Genomic DNA, 18,714 nt, shown 5'->3' on the forward strand with positions numbered 1-18,714 from the left:
GGAGCCCTGCGGCGTGCCCTGGCGCTGCAGAAGCCTGTGCAGGCTGCTGAGGTTCGGAACGAGTCGAGAGAAGGACGCGCTGCGGGAAGTAGGGCGCCTTTCTCGGGCTGGCGGAGCGGCGAGGGGGCCTGGGGTGCTTGATTAGGGGTTGTCCGGGGCGAGCCGCGTCGGCAGGCGAAAGTACGTGCAGTGCGACGGGTTAAAGGACAGGCAGAGGCGGCGAAGGGCGTCCCCAACCTGTATGTGTAAACTCACTGGTTTAATTTCAGGTGTATAAAGTTGCGTGGGGTGAATGTACTACTCTGCAGCACTTCCTTGGGGAAGGAACCGCCTCTGTATCTTTCCCATCACCTTAAAACATACCGGGACACGGGGGAGGGGAGAAGGTGGGAGAACTTCTGGGTGTCCCGAAGACCGACTCTTTGGAAGGCTAGATTGTGTTAAGTAGCCATTCTTTTTTTTTTTTTTTTAATGTTTTATTTATTTCTAGGAGAGAGAGACAGCGTGAGCAGGGGAGGGTCAGAGAGAGAGGGAGACACAGACTCTGAAGCAGGCTCCAGGCTCTGAGCTGGCAGTCAGCACAGAGCCCGACGCGGGGCTCGAACCCACGAACCGCGAGATCATGACCTAAGCGAAAGTCGGACCCTTAACCGACTAAGACACCCAGGCGCCCCATGTGTTAAGTAGCCATTTTTAAGAAGGAGAGGGCGAATCACACACGAGGACGGTGGTGAGCGGCGTTCTCAACCGGGAGTGACCCCGAGTCACCTCTGTCGTGAGTCAGTCTTAGTAATAGGGACAGCCTTTTATTTGAGGTGGGTTCCACCCAGAAAAGATCAAACAACAAACAAACAAGCAGCACTACTCTAAAATGCCTCAATCCCCCGGGCTGTCACCTTGTACAATGAATTTTTCAAGATTAATGGCCCGAAGGTGTGGCTGTTTGGCTTTATGCCAAACCTTACTTTTTCTGGCAATTTCATGTTCCGAAAACAGTCTCCACTCAGAATTGCTGTTCTTTATATCCTTGGCGGGTAGGGGGGAGAGGAGAATTGCCATTTGTAGGAAGGATAGAAAATCCTTTTAAGCTGGTATTCTAATCATATTAGAATTAATCACACTTTGGAGGTTTTTACATTAATTGAAGAGTCATGCACCTCAATGTTATATGCTAAGGGAATTCAGAACTTTGTTAACTGAGTAAAATCATAAATCAGCAGGTTTTGTTTTTGTGTTTGTTTTTGTTTTCCCCCAGTCCCAGAGTGGATTTAGTTTTCTCCTATAGAAGCTATCTACTGGCGGTTAGTTTGAGGTTTTGCTTTAGGAACAGAACTCTGTTCAGCATCTATTCTAGATTAATTCCAGTGGTAAAAAATACTCTGGTATTGTTTGATTTGCCTGCCACCCACAAAATAAAATTGACATCTAGTGTTGTGTGATTTAGTGTCATAGCACTGCTAAAAAACGACAGTGAAGCAAAGTGCCTTGACATTTGGTAAAAGCTGAATAGTGTATTAGTAGCTGGGCATAACTGAGTAGAAACAATACTTCTGACTTTTTCTGGCTAAAACTACTGTAGAGATTTAAACTCTCCTTCAATCTATAATTTCCAGAGCTTTATGCTTGTTGCATTAGGATAAGTAAATTGGTGGAGTAAAAAAAGATATTTACAACAAAATTTATTTTTTGTAAAATCTATTGTTTGTGTAAAGAGTTTCACAGTTAATGTTTAATCTGAATTACTGAAAACATTTCAAGGTACCTTATCAGCTTAATTACCATTTAAATATTGATAACAGGAAGAAAATAACCACATTGCCAATTATCAAACTCCTTTTTAAAGTTAGTTATTTATCAGATAATATTGATTTGATGCTATTTAATTCACACTAGATTTTCAGAATGTGCTAGGAGAATAATAACTTTTGTTTTTTATAATATATAATTGTACGTAATTTATGGATATTGATACCATATGGGTAGTTGCTTATTTAGATAAGTGCATTTTCTCATAGCTGAGCCCTCATGTAATTAACTACTGAAACTTAAAAATTCAGCTCTTAAAACAAAGAACTAATTTCTGAGTCTTACACTCTTACTTGCTTCCCTGGATTTAAGTTGCTTTTTCTGTTGGATTGTTTTTATGAGCATGAATTCATAAAGAATTGAATAGTGCTATTCGTTGAGGTGTATAGAGCTGTTTTTGTTTATAGTAAATGGGCTTAGTCTGCCCTGTTGAAATACTAGATTGGAGACAGAAGTACCATTCTTCCTTTTATGGTTTTTCTGGGTCCTCTTTCTGTTATCAGCTATCACTTTCTACTGTCAAGTTGTGAGTGAGTCTTGCTGCTATATTATCTGTTGTCTTTTTTTTTTTTTTTTTACTTCTTCTGTGAAATGATGTGGGCTCTTGCCTGAGTATAAAGCCTGTGGACTTTGTGACAAATACTTGCTGTTCTCATGCTTTATTTCTGGGCTGGATCGTAAACTATATGGCTGAGGTGCCTAGAAGGATGGCCTCTACATAAATGGTTTTAATGTTGTAGTTTATAGAATATTTTGTGTATGAGATCTTAAGAAGAGTGACTTAGTTTCAGACAGTTCAGGCTTGTGAAAAATCTTTGCTTTTCTGAGAAATTGAAGTAGGCCTTAAAAAGGTTGGTTGAGCATCTAACTTTTGGATTTGGCTCAGGTCACGATCTCATGGCTTGTGGGATTGAGCCCCCCATCAGGCTGTACACAGCATCAGGCAGTGCAGAGCCTACTTGGGATTCTGTCTTTCACCCCCTCCCTCTGCCCTTCCCTCTTTCTCTCTCAAAAGAAATAAATAAACTTTAAAAAAGTTTACTTTTCTTATGGTAGTGCCAGATTGTTTTTGTTTAGGACTATGAATACAGTGATGTTTTTTCATACCACTTTCTGCCATTGAAACTAGCTAGCCGTATATAATATTGGTAATATTTTCCTATTCTGGAAGCCAGGAATAAGAGGTGTGATTTGATAATCTTGATAACCATATTTGAGGCTAGATCAATTATTTCAATATTATTTTGCATACTTACCTATGGAGGAACTACATAATCAAATTAGTTTGAATAAATTAGTTTAGCTTAGTCTTGAAAACAGTAGTAATCAATATCTTCCCAATCTAAAGCATTTCACAAACATTCATTCTTCTATTCAACAAATATTTATTAAAAGCATACTGTGCTCTTGTGCTCTGGGGATATACAGACACATAAGAGCCTGGAAAGGCTCTGGGTGTAAGAGGTTCAGTTAGAAAGAAAACACACTAGTTTCAATAAATGCAAAATAGTGCTGTAAGGTCTATGAGTGCTGTGATAAAGATACACAGAGTACTCTGAACAGGCATTTGGAAGTGATCAGAAGACTAGAGAGGCTTCATAGAGAAGGTGACATAAAAGTCAGTAGAAGTCAAGGGCAAGATCATGAGGGGCTGTTTGCCATCATAAGGAATATTGGCCATTTTCTGTTCAAGTGTGTTTCAATCAAAGGAGTGATATGATGAAAAGACAGCTCTCACAGCCACCTAGAAGGGTGGATTTGAGGAATAAGAGATAGGAACAGCAGTCTAAAAGGTATTGGAGTGATCTTGTTGAGGACCTTATACCGTAGTGGTAGCAGTGAGATGAAAAAAACTGGTCACACAGATGTTAAGGTAGGAGGATCTCTAGGATTAGGTGAGCACTTTACATGACGAGTGACATAAGAGTATGAAATAGGGACTTTAAAAGGTTAGAGGAACAAGGATGATGATAGAGTTCAGTTTTGGACATGAGGTATATGAAGTACCTTTGGAAAATCAAGTTCTGACCAGAGTGATCTTGACTGGATAGATCAGGTAGATAAATGGATGGATGGGTAGGTACGTAGGTAAATGGATGGATAGATGGATGTATGAATGCACTGATATAACAGTTTTCAGTATATGGTGGTTGTACCAAAAAAAAAAAAAAAAATGAAGTGGGTAAGTCTTCCAGGGCAGGGGGCAGGTAGGAAGAGGAATAAGATAGAGACAGAGGCCTAGGGAAATCCTAAAGTTTAAGTTGGTGAGAAACAGGGAGCCAGAAAGAATGAGAAGTACAGATGAAAGGCTGGAGGACAATTATTTTAGGAGCTGAGAAGGAAAGGAGTTCAAGATGAGTTCAAGAAGTTAGATCAGATATTAAAATGAGGGGTACCAGATAGTCCTGGTTCTGCCCCTGACTAGCTCTGTGACCTTAAACTTAGAATTTAGTTCTCACCTACAAAAAAGAGAATCCAAGTGCCTATACCATATGGCTATTGTGAGGATCAAATGAGATGAAGTCTGGGAAGCTCCATGCCTAGGAGCTTATTGTTTTGAGTTCAATAAATGCTAGCTGTATTTTAGGAAAAGCTGAACTTGGATTTGGTGATAGTTGGTTTGTAGAGAATGTTGCTTTCAGCTGTATTCGCTCTCAGGGTTTCAGGAGGGTGATTCAAGGTATGTTTCAGATGAAAACTTGATCAGATTTACAGATTTCCTTCCTTTGGAGAGGAAGCCAGTGGAATAGGGGTAATTGGAAATTTTGAAGGGAGCAGAGAGAGCCATTGGAAAGCATTGCTTGGGGAGAGGGTGGGAATTGCATCAAGAGCTCTGGGAAAGCCCCTGTGGTCCTCCCAACAAGCCACACCTCCACCAGCCTGGAGGGTTCTGTGGCACACAGGTTGTTTTTTAAAAACCTCTAGTGATCAAATCATAGATATTTTAAATGTTTTGTTAAACTCTTTTCGGTACTCTAAGTGTTAGATAATCTACTAAGGACATGGATTATTCGTTTTAAAAAAGTTTGAACAAGAACAAAAAACAAGACAAATGACATTAAAACTGAATAAAATATTTAATATGATAATTCAGAAGGCACTTCTATATCTTACAGGGTCTGAAAAGTCAATACTGTGGGAAGCAATTATTAACTTGTATAGTGCACTGATTCCCTAATTAAAAAAAAAATAGATCTACTAGTAGTAATACTTAAAAATACTTTTTTCCTTAGGATTTTCTCTATTTGGATGAGGTAATGCTTTATACTAGTTATAAATATCTAAAATTAGACTTCTATTTTAATATGTGTGTACATTTTTTACCCTGTAATTAGTGGGCACTTGGGGGAAATGTTTGCATGTATAAACTGGTTTCGGAACCAATCAACAATTGAACATAATGCATATTATTTACTAATTGGTTGTAAGGGATATTGGTGATTAATTGGTGATAAATAATATTGGCTTTTCTTTTTAGATCAAATTAGTATACATGTTTCAGTACATACTTACAGTTTGACATTTGTCATTTGTGTATATACCACTTAGAGTACACAGTTTTTAGAATTTCTAATAAATGCTTATGCATGAAATGAAATAAGATGTTCAGTATTTTTAAGTTTTTAAATTTTTATTTTTATTTATTCTTACTTTTATTTTTATTTTTTTGAGAGGGGGAAAAGGGCAGAGGGAGAGAGAGAATCTTAAGCAGGCTCCACACATGGAGCCCCATGCAAGGCTCGATCTCACGACTGACTGAAATCTTGACCTGAGCTGAAATCAAAAGTCTGACACTCAATCCACTTAGCTACTGAGGTGCACCATAACTTCAATATTTTTAAGGAGAATCATTACATGTGTAGTTTTCAAGTGTTTTATGTGTGTAGTTTTTAATCTCTGATGATATTATTTACTTGAAATTCTCTAGCCACACTTTTTTTTTTCTTTTCACCCAGGCCTCTGTATTTTGGAGTTGAATTTTGGTGCTTTGTTCACTGCACTAACTTCCTCACAGTGTATGGTCTCATTCTTGCAAAGCATAGTGGTCTGTGGAGTTACATGTTGTATATTCACCAACTCAGTTTCAGACCCTGTACTGTCCTGCTCGGTACTGCCTTATGGAGATGCAGACACCAAGTTGAAATTGACTTGGGCGTGCGTGCCATACTTAGGTCAGCATTTCCGAGTGCAGAGCCAAACAAAAATGTATCCTTTGGATTTATGAATGGCAGGAAAATTTACTAACTATGAAAACATTTGGAAAGCCTATGTAGGAACATTTCAGAGATACTGTGTTTTGTTCTTAGCCTTGTGCTATTTATCTGTATTGTTAATAATCAAAAGAATCATTATATTGATTATATTTGCCTTGACTTGATTTAGATAACAGAATTCCAATTCACAAAAAAAGTTTTTCATTATAAATGATTTGGTAAGTATTTGCTTGGTTTTGGAATATTACTGATACAAAATATGTGTAAATTAGTATGCACTTTTCATTCTGTTTTTTAAGAAAATTAATACTTGAAATATTTTCAGTCATAATTTTTTAGCTATTTCATTGGCTATAACTAGTTTTAATAAATAATAACTGTAATAGCCATAGGGCTGATTTTCCAAGTGAGTTATTTTGATTTAATAATATGTCTTCATGAATTGTTTTACATTTTTTTTAGTGTTTGTTTATTTTTGAGAGAGAAGCAGAGCATAAGTGGAGGAGAGGCAGAGAGAGGGAGACACAGATCTGAGGCAGGCTCCAGGCTCTGAGCTGTCAGCACAGAGCCCTACAAAGGGCTCAAACTCATGAGCTGTGAGATCATGACCTGAGCTGAAGTGGAACGCTTAACTGACTGAGCCACCAGGAGCCGCTCCTGAATTTTTAAAAAATAATTTCCTGTTTGTTTAAGTTTATTTATTTATTTTGAAAGAGACAGAAAGTGGGAGCAGGGGACAGAGAGAGAGGGAGAGAGAATCCCAAGCATGTTCTGCGCTGGCAGCAATGTGGGGCTTGATCCCATGAACCATGAGATCATGACCTGAGCCAAAACCAACAGTCGGCACTCAATCGACTAAGTCACCCAGGTGCCCCTGTCTTTGTGTATTTTTCATTTTTTAAAAAAGAAAGTAGAATCAAGTATAGTTTTGCATGTTCCTGAAAAGTTATACAAAAATTATATAAAATTCAGTTTGTATAAACTGACTCTTATTTATAGAATTTAAAATAAAGGTGATGGGTATACAGATGTTTGATAGGCTTTATACTCTTCTGTATGTTTGAAATATTTTACAGTAAAACATGTGGACAAGCGTGGACATTAGGCATATGAGTATACACAGAGACTTTTTATTTAAAGCAAAATCAAAGTAAAACTTTACATAAAAAGAGTTCTACTTTGATTAATCTGTTTTGCAAATTCAAATTTACCTACTCTGTTTAAGTGAACACATGCTGTCACCACACTGCCACTAACTTGGACATTCTTCTGTACTACATATTTGAATGCAGTCATATTCACTAGAATTTCTTAAACTTCTACATTAAGACAAAGGGTTAATGTAGTCCTCATTATAATATCCCTTATTCTTGTTTTTTGTTGAAGTTTATTTTGTTTATTTGAGAGGGACAGAGACAGCGAGAGTGGGGGAGGGGCAGAGAGAAAGGGAGAGTGAGAGAGAATCCCAGGCAGGCTCCGTGCTGCCAGCTCAGATCCTGACATGGGGCTGGAACTCAGGAAGCCATGAGATCATGGCTTGAGCTGAAACCAAGAGTCCCATGCTTAATGGACTGAGCCCCCCCAGGTGCCCCATTATATCCCTTATTCTAATTTTTTTTTAATGTTTTATTTAATTTTGAGAGAGAGAGAGAGAGAGAGACAGCGTGAACGGGGGAGGGTCAGAGAAAGAGGGAGACACAGAAGCAGAAGACAGACTCCAGGCTCTGAGCTGTCCGCACAGAGCCCTACGAGGGGCTTGAAACCACGTGAGATCATGACCTGAGCCAAAGTCAGACGCTTAAGACTGAACCACCCAGGCGCCCCAGTATCCCTTATTCTAAAGTGGAGGCATCAACAAGAGGATTTTTTTTTTATACTAGCAGTGGAATGAATGATCGGGAAGTGCTGCCTTCCTGCTTTGACAGAGCTGCTGTGACACCAGGCAGTTAGTGCAGGCTCTGCAGGCCTTCCCTCTGGGTTCTCATACAGGAAGGCCCTTGTGCTTTACATCGAGTTTGCATTTGTGCTGCTGTACTGGTTGTTCATTTGTACTCAACCAGCCAATCAGGAGAGGAGGGCTTAGAGGAAAACTAGTCCAACAGGTTTTCCCCGTCTATTTAAATGGGGGGAAAGCAGTGAAATTTGTGGATAAGGTCAAGGGTGAAACTATTTTAAGGAATATTAATGCTAATCACTGACTCTTATTTTCTCCTGGGTTTTGAACATACTTGGGGGGGCATTTCTGAGAATATATCTTAATGGAGCTAGAGTGAACATAAGGGAAACTGAAAGAACTAAACAAGAAATAGGGAATTAGAACAAGGTAGAGAGAGGGAAAGGAAAAACAATAGTGGAGGAAAAAAAACCCCAGAGGAAGAGGACAAGTGTTTCCTCTTGTGTCCTGTCTAGGCTTCATGTAAGCTCTGATCTGAGAATGAGTTTAATTAAAAGAAGCAAACACCTGAAGTCTTCAATATCCAGATTAGGGAACATTCTGCCGGCTCAGGGCTGAGGCTTGGTAGGAATATTCGTGGGAAAATGTTGAGTTACTGTCTCTTAACATTAACTTTATCTTGAACGTATGCAGTTCCTTGAACAATAATAAAAGGTTATATTCGTATGGCTTTTTTGTAGTTTGCAAATTTCTTACTCGCATTCTTGTTTTATCCTCATTCCTCTCCTGAGGGTAGGCCAGAAGATAGTCTTGTTTTCCAAACCATGACCTGGCCGTGCAGAACTCGTAAGTGACTGGTCACTAGGAGAGGCCGTGAGGATTTGGAACACAGGCTTCTTTCGTAGAGCAGAGCCCTGAAGCCACAGCTCACCACCTGCTGAAACCTGGACCCCACGGAAATGACCTTTAAATAAGTCTTTCTTTCATTAGATTTCACCAGAGACTCTTTACCCACCTACTGAGATTTTCTTCCCCTTTGCCCTCTGGAATGGTGAGCTAGTCATGCTCATGGATTGGGGTTTTATTATGAATTCACAGATTTGCAAGTCTAGCTCTGACATCTTAGGTTCTCTCTGTGTTTGTAGAATCTCAGGCCAGACACACTCATTTGCCTGTCTTCAGGCATCCTGTCTTCTGGATGTTATTTTGGGAGTCCAACCTCTCCTTTTCCCTTATATCCAGCCTGGTCCCTAATCCCATCCCTGTCTTCACGAACGCTCTTTCACACATTGATACTTTCCACTCACTGTCTGCTGTTCCTGCGGTCCTTCCTTCCTGTGGTCAGGAAGCTGACCACGTCATGCCTCCTTCTCACCATACCCTGGACCGTTGTTTTCTCCACTCTCCATTCCCCACCGAGATCCTTTTGACTTCCAGGAGTGCCATTTGACTGTGCCATTCATTTTCACATGGGAAATTCTGGCTTTCAAGGTTCTTACTGTCCAGCTGCATTCTGATCACCCTGCAGCAGGTTTCCATTTCTCAGGTTCCATTGATTCCTGGAGGTATTCCTGGATATTCCTCCACTGGATTCTTCCTGCTTTTTTCTCTCTGTACTTGGCTCATTCTAATCCTTTACCATGTTGACTCTAAGACTATTGCTTCCCAGTCTCTGATGCTTTTCTTTGACTTTCTTTTCTACCTGTGTTGATGATCCTTTAACACTCAATTAGATTCTTCCTCCAAGGAGAGTATGAACTCTTAAAAGGTGAGCTTTCATTCATAGTTGCCCCATAATGCCTCAGACAAACATACTGATCCCAGGATATTCAAACATAATTGAATGGTACCTTTAGTGACTCATAAGGCAGCAAAGAAGGTGCATTCCCCAATTTTCTATATGTATATTGATGCTTTTGCCCTTTTGTTCTTTTCCAAACTGCACTTGAAATGTTCCATTATTTTTAAATGAAATGTTCTTTCTACACAGATCGCTGTATCACTTCGTCACAACAGACAAAATAAAGTCTGGTCTGTTAATATCTGCTACCTCTGTATTATAGGTCTTTTGAACTCCTTATTATAGTTTAGTAGGTTTTTCTTTTTGAATTTACCCGGGGCTTCTAATGGATGGAAGTACATTCACAGCTAACTCTAGGTAAGGCAAATAAAAGGAAATAATGACAGAGAAAACTAGTGTGTTTAGTTTTCATTCTGTATACATATTTGAATATAAACACACCTGATGTCATAAAACAGTAGTTGGAGGGAAAAAAATGATTACACACATGAGAAAGATCTGACTTCAGAGGCATTTGAATGACTCCCTTTCTGCCTCCCCCCAGAGAAGACATTAAATACCAATTAAAAGCACCAGTTCAAGCTGAGTTTTCTCCCTCTTCAGTGCGTATTTCCTCCTGTGGCCGTGGGCAAAATTCTCTGGTTTGAAATGTCTCCTCCCCTGTCTCCTCCTGGGCAGGGCAGTAGGACTAGGAGTAGGAATAAGAACATATTTTAAGGAATCTCTTCAGCTAAAGGAAGAAGAAAGTAAGCAGGTTTGGTAAGATTATTAATAAGAAGTGATGCCTGACTGTTACTTGCCTGTTTAATTTTTTTTAATTTTCCAGAGCTATATTATTTTGATCAATTAGACTTAATCTGAGCATATGCTTTGGAATATTGTTTTTGTTCAAATTTCACAACTGCAAAAATATATAGCAGCAACATCCTTTGGCTATCCTGCTCCATCTTTTTGCTGTCCCCTTCTCTTTCCTTTCTCCTACAGCTGCCTGCTCTGCTGAAGATAACGTCCCTGCCTTTGGTGGGGAATTCAGAAGAGGGATCCTAGTGATTGGGTTACAAATTGGAAGGAGGGATATGGGAGCCTGGGGCATAGGAGTTTGCCCATCACTAACATAGGAGGTGGTCATTTCATTCAAATCACCCTGTATAGGGGCGCCTGGGTGGCTTAGTTAGTTAAGAGTCCCACTTTGCCTCATATCATGATCTCAGGGTTTGTGAGTTGAAGCCCTGCGACTGTCTCTGTGTTGACAGCTCAGAGCCTGGAGCCTACTTCAGGTTCTATGTCTCCCTCTCTTCTCTGCCTCTCCCCTGCTCGCTCGCGTGCTCTCTCTCTCTCTCTCTCTCTCTCTTCCCCTCAAAGATAAATAAATAATAAAAAATCTTAAAAATTTTTTTTAATTAAAAAAAAAATCACCTTGTCTAGTAGTTATTCAGCCTCTGTATGGGTCCTAACTGCTTTATGCTTTTTCATCATTATTTTTACTGGTAAAAATACTTCAGCTTACTATTTTGATACTCCTACTCATACACTTCTGTCCAAAGGGGCATGGCAGGGGAGATGTTTTGAATCAGACACACCGGAGGTCTGTGTGGTGAGTATCTGTAACATATACTAATTCATTCACCCATTCATTCAACAAGCACCCTGTTATACGATAGGACTCTTCCACCTTAGAGCCGAAATACATGGTGTTTTAAAAAAATCTAGTATAATATTTAAAAGCTTTATGTAGAAAGGTTTAAGACTTTTCAGAAACTGCTTTTGATTTGTATATCTCAAAATTTGAGAAAAAGGTGATCTGTTATCTGACATACTGCAGCGGTAACTTTGGAGAGTCTAAGTGGTATAGGGAAGGGCCACTGGATTAGGACCCAGGACACCTCAGTGCTGGTTCCAGCTCTGCCATAACTAAAGACTTAATCAGGGAATGCTATGCGACTGCCCCTTGGAGACCTTGTCACTTTATCTAGAAATGAGAGGATTTGGACTCGGTTATCGTTAGTTTTTAAATTGGGACTTTGACTTTTTTTTTTTTAAGAAAATGCACACTTTAAAAATATTTGGTGTCATTTCATAACAAATATATTAAGTACCACTGTTTAAGTATATTTATTGTATCTTTGCAAGGCTAATAACAATGGCAGTGCTCTACAGAAGACTTCTCTGGAATTGCTTCATCATGCTGAATATCAGTTACCATTCTAGATGCTAAGGAGGCACAAAATTGTATTTTCACCTGTTAGTAAGAAAGCATCAGAGAAATAAGTTTTATCTTTTTACAGAACCTACCAAAATCTTCCTCTTCTGCGGAATAATGTAATTTTACTGTTTTACCTAATATCCTGTAATAATCTTCTCATAGTGATTATGCTGGCATTTTATAGGACAGGGTTGGGAAGGTTTGTTGTTAGTTCATTCTTGTGGACTTCCAAGGAGTTGAGCAGGGAAATATCCAGAAGTTTTGTTTTTGTTCTAATTTGGTTTTGGTGATATTTGTGTAGACGTTTTTGGTTCTAAAACATGTTTAAGACATCACTTGGGAATTTGTTTTGTTATTCTTAGTAATCTTAATGTAGGTAATGTTAAAATTCTGCTTAAACTAGTGATAGTAACAAAAGGATATTATTAATAAGGAAGAGAAATAGTCCTGTGATATTTTGTGTTCCTGGTACATTTCTGCAGCTTTAAGAATGTCTATATAATCATGTGTTGAAAAGCTGTTTCCTGGGATGGTGTCTGGCTGCCTCAGTCAGTAGAATACATGACTCTTGATCTCCAGGCTTTGAGTTTGAGACCCATGTTGGGTATAGAGATTACTTAAAAAAATAATAAAATCCTAAAAATAAAAGCTGTTTCCCCACGTGTGAATTTACCTTGTGGTGGGAGAAGATGAAAATTTTGTGTTGGGAGAAGATGATGTAGGTTTCCTCCACATTCACTGTGGTATTCTACGAATTAAAATCCCTAGTGAAACATCTTAAAACATTAAATCAAGTATCAGTTTTCTTTTAGGGAAGCATATACCTTAAGAATTTAAAGTCTAATGCAGTCTCATTTATGAAACTTTTCTCATTTGCTTAAAGATGAGATCAGAATAAAAACAAAGAATTTCCTTTTTGCTTGCTGAATGTTGATCACATGATGCAGTTGCCTGGAGATAACTGGTACCAAGCTGGTCTTGAGGAGATGAAGAGAAAGAAACCCACACTTATTCCTGTATGATATATACATCATGTGTATATATATGTGTGTGTGTGTGTATGTATATATATGTACATCATATATGTATATTTGAGATATATCTGTGTATATATATATATAGGTATTTTAAAAGTGGGTATGTGATAAAGATTGAAAGTGTCTTTTTTAAAAAATGTTTATTTATTTAGAAAGAGAGAGCGAGAGAGAGAGAGAGAGAGCATGAGCGCATGAGCTGAGGAAGGGCAGAGAGAGAATCCCAAGCAGGTTCCACACTGTCAGCATAGAGCTCAATGTGGGGCTCCATCTCACAAACTGTAAGATCATGACCTGAACCAAAATCAAGAATCAGACGCTTAACTGATTGAGCCACCCAGGTGCCCCAAGATCGAAAGTCTCTTAATGCCACTGTTTTGTTTATTAAAAAAGAATTGCCTTTGCTAAAATTCCAAACTTTTATCTCTGTCAGTGATCCTTAAAATGGTGCCTGAACCAGCAGCATCAGAATCACCTGGGAATTTGTTGGAAATGCAAATTTGGGTCTCATCCCAGATGTGTGGAATCAGAAACTGAGGACAGGGCCGATAGTCTTTGTTTTACTAGCTCCCCAGGTGGTTCTGATGCATGCCTAGGTTGGAGAATTACTCATCTCTGATACTAAATATAATTAATTCAGTTTATCCATGTGACGAAAACATTTCTAATCATTTTAGGGACAAAAGAAAAATCAGGTTTAAATTTCAAAATGCTTTCCTCTTACTAATTTCCTGGTTAGTTGTTATAACCTAAATTTAAGGTACTGTATTTTATTTATAAATTAGTTATTTACACATATTCAGGTATTCATAGTGCATTTAAAACACACACACTCCTCTGTTTATTAAGAACAACCATGAAAATGGGTTGGATTGTTTACTTGTGTGTATTTTGCTATGATTTTGTGTTACACAGTACACAGTACTTAGTACAGCCCAGTGCTTCTCAATATCATAATTACTTGGAGAGCATTAAAACAAAAAAGGCAAAAATTAAATGCTAAGACCTACCAGGTCTTATCTCCAGAAATACTGATTCAATTGATAAGTTTAGAGGTGGTAAGTTTTCAGGCATCTCTAGCTTTTACAAACATCTCAGGTGATTATAATGTATGGTCAGGGTTGAGAGACACTGGAATGTAGCCATATGTTTAAAGATTGGCTCACCTACCACATAACAGTCCCTTAAAAAATTATATATGTAAATTAGGTCCTTTCATTATTATAAGCAAATTGTCTTGTTTTCCAGTAGGTTACTGTATTGTTGACTGGTTGACTATGTTATTAATCTGGTTTTATTACTCTTCATTCTAATTCTTGGCTTTACCCCAAATCCTTTCTCACCCAAAGTACAGTCCATATATGGCATCATCCCTTAGCACCAGAGAGCTTGTCAGAAGTAAGTAATTTGACACAGTAGACATACTGAATCAGAATTTGCATTCTAACAGTATCCCTATAAATTTGTATTCACACTAAAGATTCTTTATAACATAAAGCTTAAGATTCATTTTCTCTGTTTTTTCCTTAGCATCTATCTGGTCTTAACTACTTTTATGAACCAACTCATACCAATGTCAAACCTACTTTTAAAAAAAAATTTTAAGTTTATGTATTTATTTTGAGAGAGACAGAGACAGCACAGGTTGAGGAGGGGCAGTGAGAGAGGGAGAGAGAGAATCTCAAGCAGGCTCCGCACTGCCAGCACAGAGCCTGATGTGGGGCTCAAACCCACAAAGCCAAGAGTTAGACACTTAACCAGCTTACTGAGCCACCCAGACCCTTTTAAACCTATATTTAAATCCATTTTTTAGTAAGTTTTTTTTAACTGTAAGAAATATCCAGGACCATCTAATTTCATAGCCTTAATTGACAGATGAAGGAAATTAGGGCACCGAGAAATTGAATGACTTGGCCCAAATTACAAAGGCTACCGATTTGGGGATCCATAGACGCATGCCATACCCATTTTCATTTTTTCTTGTGTCATGGAGACTTCACTGTAGGACCACCTAAAATGACATTATTTTCATAGTATAAACAACTGGAAATACGAGCTGCCTAAAAAGATGGTCTTAAGTTACCTAAGTGTGACACATAGCCCAAACCCAAAATTTTAAATACACGTTGACATTTATTTAAATTATCTATTTAGTGTGACATTGATTAATACTTTACTAAGACATTAATATTTCAAGTTCTCTTATTATAATTTGTGGGATTAAATGGTCATGGGAAAGTTGAATATGTGCTATTAAACCGAATGGAAATTGAAAGCTACTGTCGTGTCCTTTTGGTAATAATAACCAAAACTGTATTCGTGTGTTCCTGAGATATTGTAGGTACTTTATAACAGGACATTAAAGACATATACTTTGGGGTTGCTTGTTTGTTTATTCTGAGTTCCCCAAGATTTTGGGCTGGGCATTATGCTTTTCTGAATACCTAGGACAAATGAACTTTAATTTGGGTCTCTATATTTCAGATCCTCATGCCCTCTTAATGCAAATAAGAATAGAGTAGTAGATCCTTGTCTCTCAGTCTCTCAGTGGTTTAATTGCATCAAAATCTCCAGATGCTTATCAGAAATGCAGAATTTGGGGTTTCTTTCCCCCCAGACTCCCTAACAGCCTGTGTGATGAAGAAACCCTGGAATATGCATTTTTAGTAAGCACCACAGGTGATTGTTTGGGACACGAACATTTGAGAACTATTTCATGAGGTAATTAAATATGTGTGTTTAATATAATTAAATTAATCACTGTTATCAAGCATTAATTTGATATATATTATATCCAAGGTACTGAGTTGCAATGTCTGTTGATATCCATATTATTCTATTTTTCTTCCCCCCTGCTTTTTTTTCTTATTTTTATCTTACCTTCCCCCCTGATGATTTCAGAGAAGTGCCCCAGGAGGGCCTGGGCCAGCTATCACTGATAAGGAAAGAGCTTTAGGTTTCTCCTGACAGCTTCACCATCTGTACTAGATGTCTGAAAAGATACTGGTAGTGTAGACAAGTGGCAAGTGCAGCTAACTTGGAGTGCGGGACAACAACAAAGGACAATAAAAACATTCTTCATGACCTCTCCTGCACGAGGAGGTTTTTTTGTGTGCTCCTTGGCACGAGTCTAAGTCCCAGGTGCAGAATTAAAAATTTTGAATGGTCTTGCTACTGGTTTATTCCTTTCAGTATTTTGTGTGTATGTATGAAGAAAGATCTGCTTGTGTGCTTGTTTTACAAATTTGCATTTGTCTTATTTTCTTTAAGGTGACATGCAAGTGTTAGGAATATGGTATGAATGATAGACGACTTTCTGTTGTGCCATTTGATTTTGTTATTAGACACAAATAATATCTAAGAAAGCAAAAGCATGTTAGAAATTTTGACTAAAAGCTTTTGACAAGTAGCTTTGGATTTCTTTTTTTCTTTTCTTTCTTTCCTTCTTTTTTTTTTTTTTGAGAGAGAGAGAGAGTGCACAAGCAGGAGAGGGGCAGAGGGAGAAGGAGAGAGGGAATCCCAGACAGGCTTCATGCTGTCATTGCAGAGCCCTATATGGGGCTCAATCCTACAAAGTCAGATGATGACCTGAGCCAAAGTCAAGAGTCAGGTGCTTAACGGACTGAGCCACCTAGGTGCCCCTGGATTGATTTATTTATTTATTTTTAATGTGTGAAATGGAACCCGATTTCTTCCTTTGCATTTAGCGTATTCCAGTTGTATTTTTGTAGTTAAATTGTGCTCTTCCATACACATACATAAGTATCTGTGATTTCTCTGAATGAATAAAAACCATTAATTTGGGAAAGTGGTAGATTTTGAAAATCTAAGTTATCTATATTAATGACTGACAGTCAACCTGTGAGGTTCTATTGCCAATGTGGGGTTTGTTGTTGTTTGTTTGTTTTTCTACCCAGATTGCACTCTTGCTTAATTAAAAATGCCTGACTGTTGGCAGGTCAACAGTTTTTGTGAGGTGGGAAGGAATATTAACCAATAGGTGGCCTTAATTTTCTAAATTATCTCTCCCCAGCCTCCCACATCTAGTCAAGATGTTCCCATTTCACAGTGTGACTTTAGGGGACTCCTTCCTTTTAGTAGTTTACTTGCAAGAAGACAGTCCTAATTAATTTCAGAACTCAAGGTATTGCCTGCATATGAAAGCTAGATGCTTAAACCTGGGCAATTGAACAACTCTATAACAATAAAGTGGAGCCATCCCCCAGTTTGCCCACAGTTACACTTTTTAGTTAGCTTTATTTTCTTCCTCTCTTCATACAGTGGGAGGATAAAAGTGGGTTAAAAATGGATATGAACCTCTACAGTACACTCCTGCTCAAGTTCTTTTCCTACTCAAACTGATTCTCCTTGTCTGTAAAGTGGGAACAACACTTTTTCTTTGGTTATGGTCTCTTAGAGTGAAATGAGATCATGCTCATGCCTGTAATGCAGAGAAGAGTGCTTTTTCAGAGCTCTTTTTCAGTAGAGCTCATTTTCAGATATCCAGATTTTTGATAGTTTATGTTAGGATATAAGTCCCAAGGCATAGAGTGACCAGCTTGTTCTATTTTACCCGGATAGAACACTGAAAGTTCCACATCCTGGAAACCCCCACTGTGCTGGGCAAAGCAGGATGGTTTAGTCACCCTGGTGTGGGAAACAGAGACTCAAATTAACTGGCTTTAAAACAGTAGTTTAGTTATGTCACAGAGAATGGTCATAATGAGCAATAGCAAGGCAAAGGGCTGATATTCTGCTTCCACAGTGTGGATTCACGTATCTTTGTTGTTGCACAGTTCCTGGTTTATACTTCTGCCTGCACAGTCTGGGATGTTAATCATTACCATGTGCTTGTTCCGGCCAGCAGGAAGGTGAAAAGTGAAACCTCTAAAGGCATAAATTAGAAATTGCATGTATCACTTCTGCTTCTGTCCCATGCACGTGTACCAGAACTTACTTGTTATGGCTAAAACTAGCTGCTAGAGAGGCTGGGAAATGTCTTAGGTCTTTCTAGCTGTGAGCCAAGTGGAAGTAGAGGATTCCATTACTAGAAAAGAAAACTATATGCCACAGCCTATTATACACCTATTATAGCACCCAACAAATTCCAGCTTCTTGTCACATTCTTTTGTTATTTAATACAATGGTCACTTTTTTTTTTTTGGTCATTTACAAATTGAATGTGTAAGAAGTTAACAAATAAGATGAAAAAAGACCCCTAGACTTAGGTAAAAACTGGAATGGCATCTATACTTTGCTACTTTCTTCCTCCAACCGCAATACCCACTATCCTAGAAACTTTCTCCATTATTGGACGTGTAACTAAAGTCAGTGCCTCAGGCAAAAGCTTTTGATTTATAATTTTGGTTAGAAGTAAAGCAACTGATAAAATTTACATTTCATTAATGTAAGATAAAGAAAAGAGATCGTTAGTGGCAATGCCTGTGGTCCAGCTACATATCCTGGTTCAAAATCACAATTGAGGTCAATTTATTCAGTAAATATTGAGCACTAATTTCCATGGTGAGCAATGGAAATAAAATAGTTACCTACTTTTACTAAAATCTCAACCCATTTGGAGCTTAATTTGTGAAAGAGGATACAGAAATTAGATTTTTTTGGCTTTTTTAAATTGAAGTAAAATTAGCATTCAGTGTTATATTAGTTTTAGGTATAAAATAGTGACTGGACAATTCTGTACCTTAGTCATTGCACACCACGGTAAGTGTCATTATTTGTCACCATACAATGTAATTATAGTA

General features: G+C 38.2%; 1 protein-coding gene across 1 annotated transcript in view; it reads left to right on the forward strand.

Annotated features, from left to right (window-relative positions):
• UGT8 (UDP glycosyltransferase 8) overlaps nucleotides 1-18,714 on the forward strand; it is an 86,790-nt gene that overhangs the window by 743 nt on the left and 67,333 nt on the right. The window lies entirely within an intron of this gene.

This window comes from Hyaena hyaena, unplaced genomic scaffold, assembly GCF_003009895.1.
Source record: "Hyaena hyaena isolate Hyena2069 unplaced genomic scaffold, ASM300989v1 scaffold_1325, whole genome shotgun sequence".
NCBI lineage: Eukaryota > Metazoa > Chordata > Mammalia > Carnivora > Hyaenidae > Hyaena > Hyaena hyaena.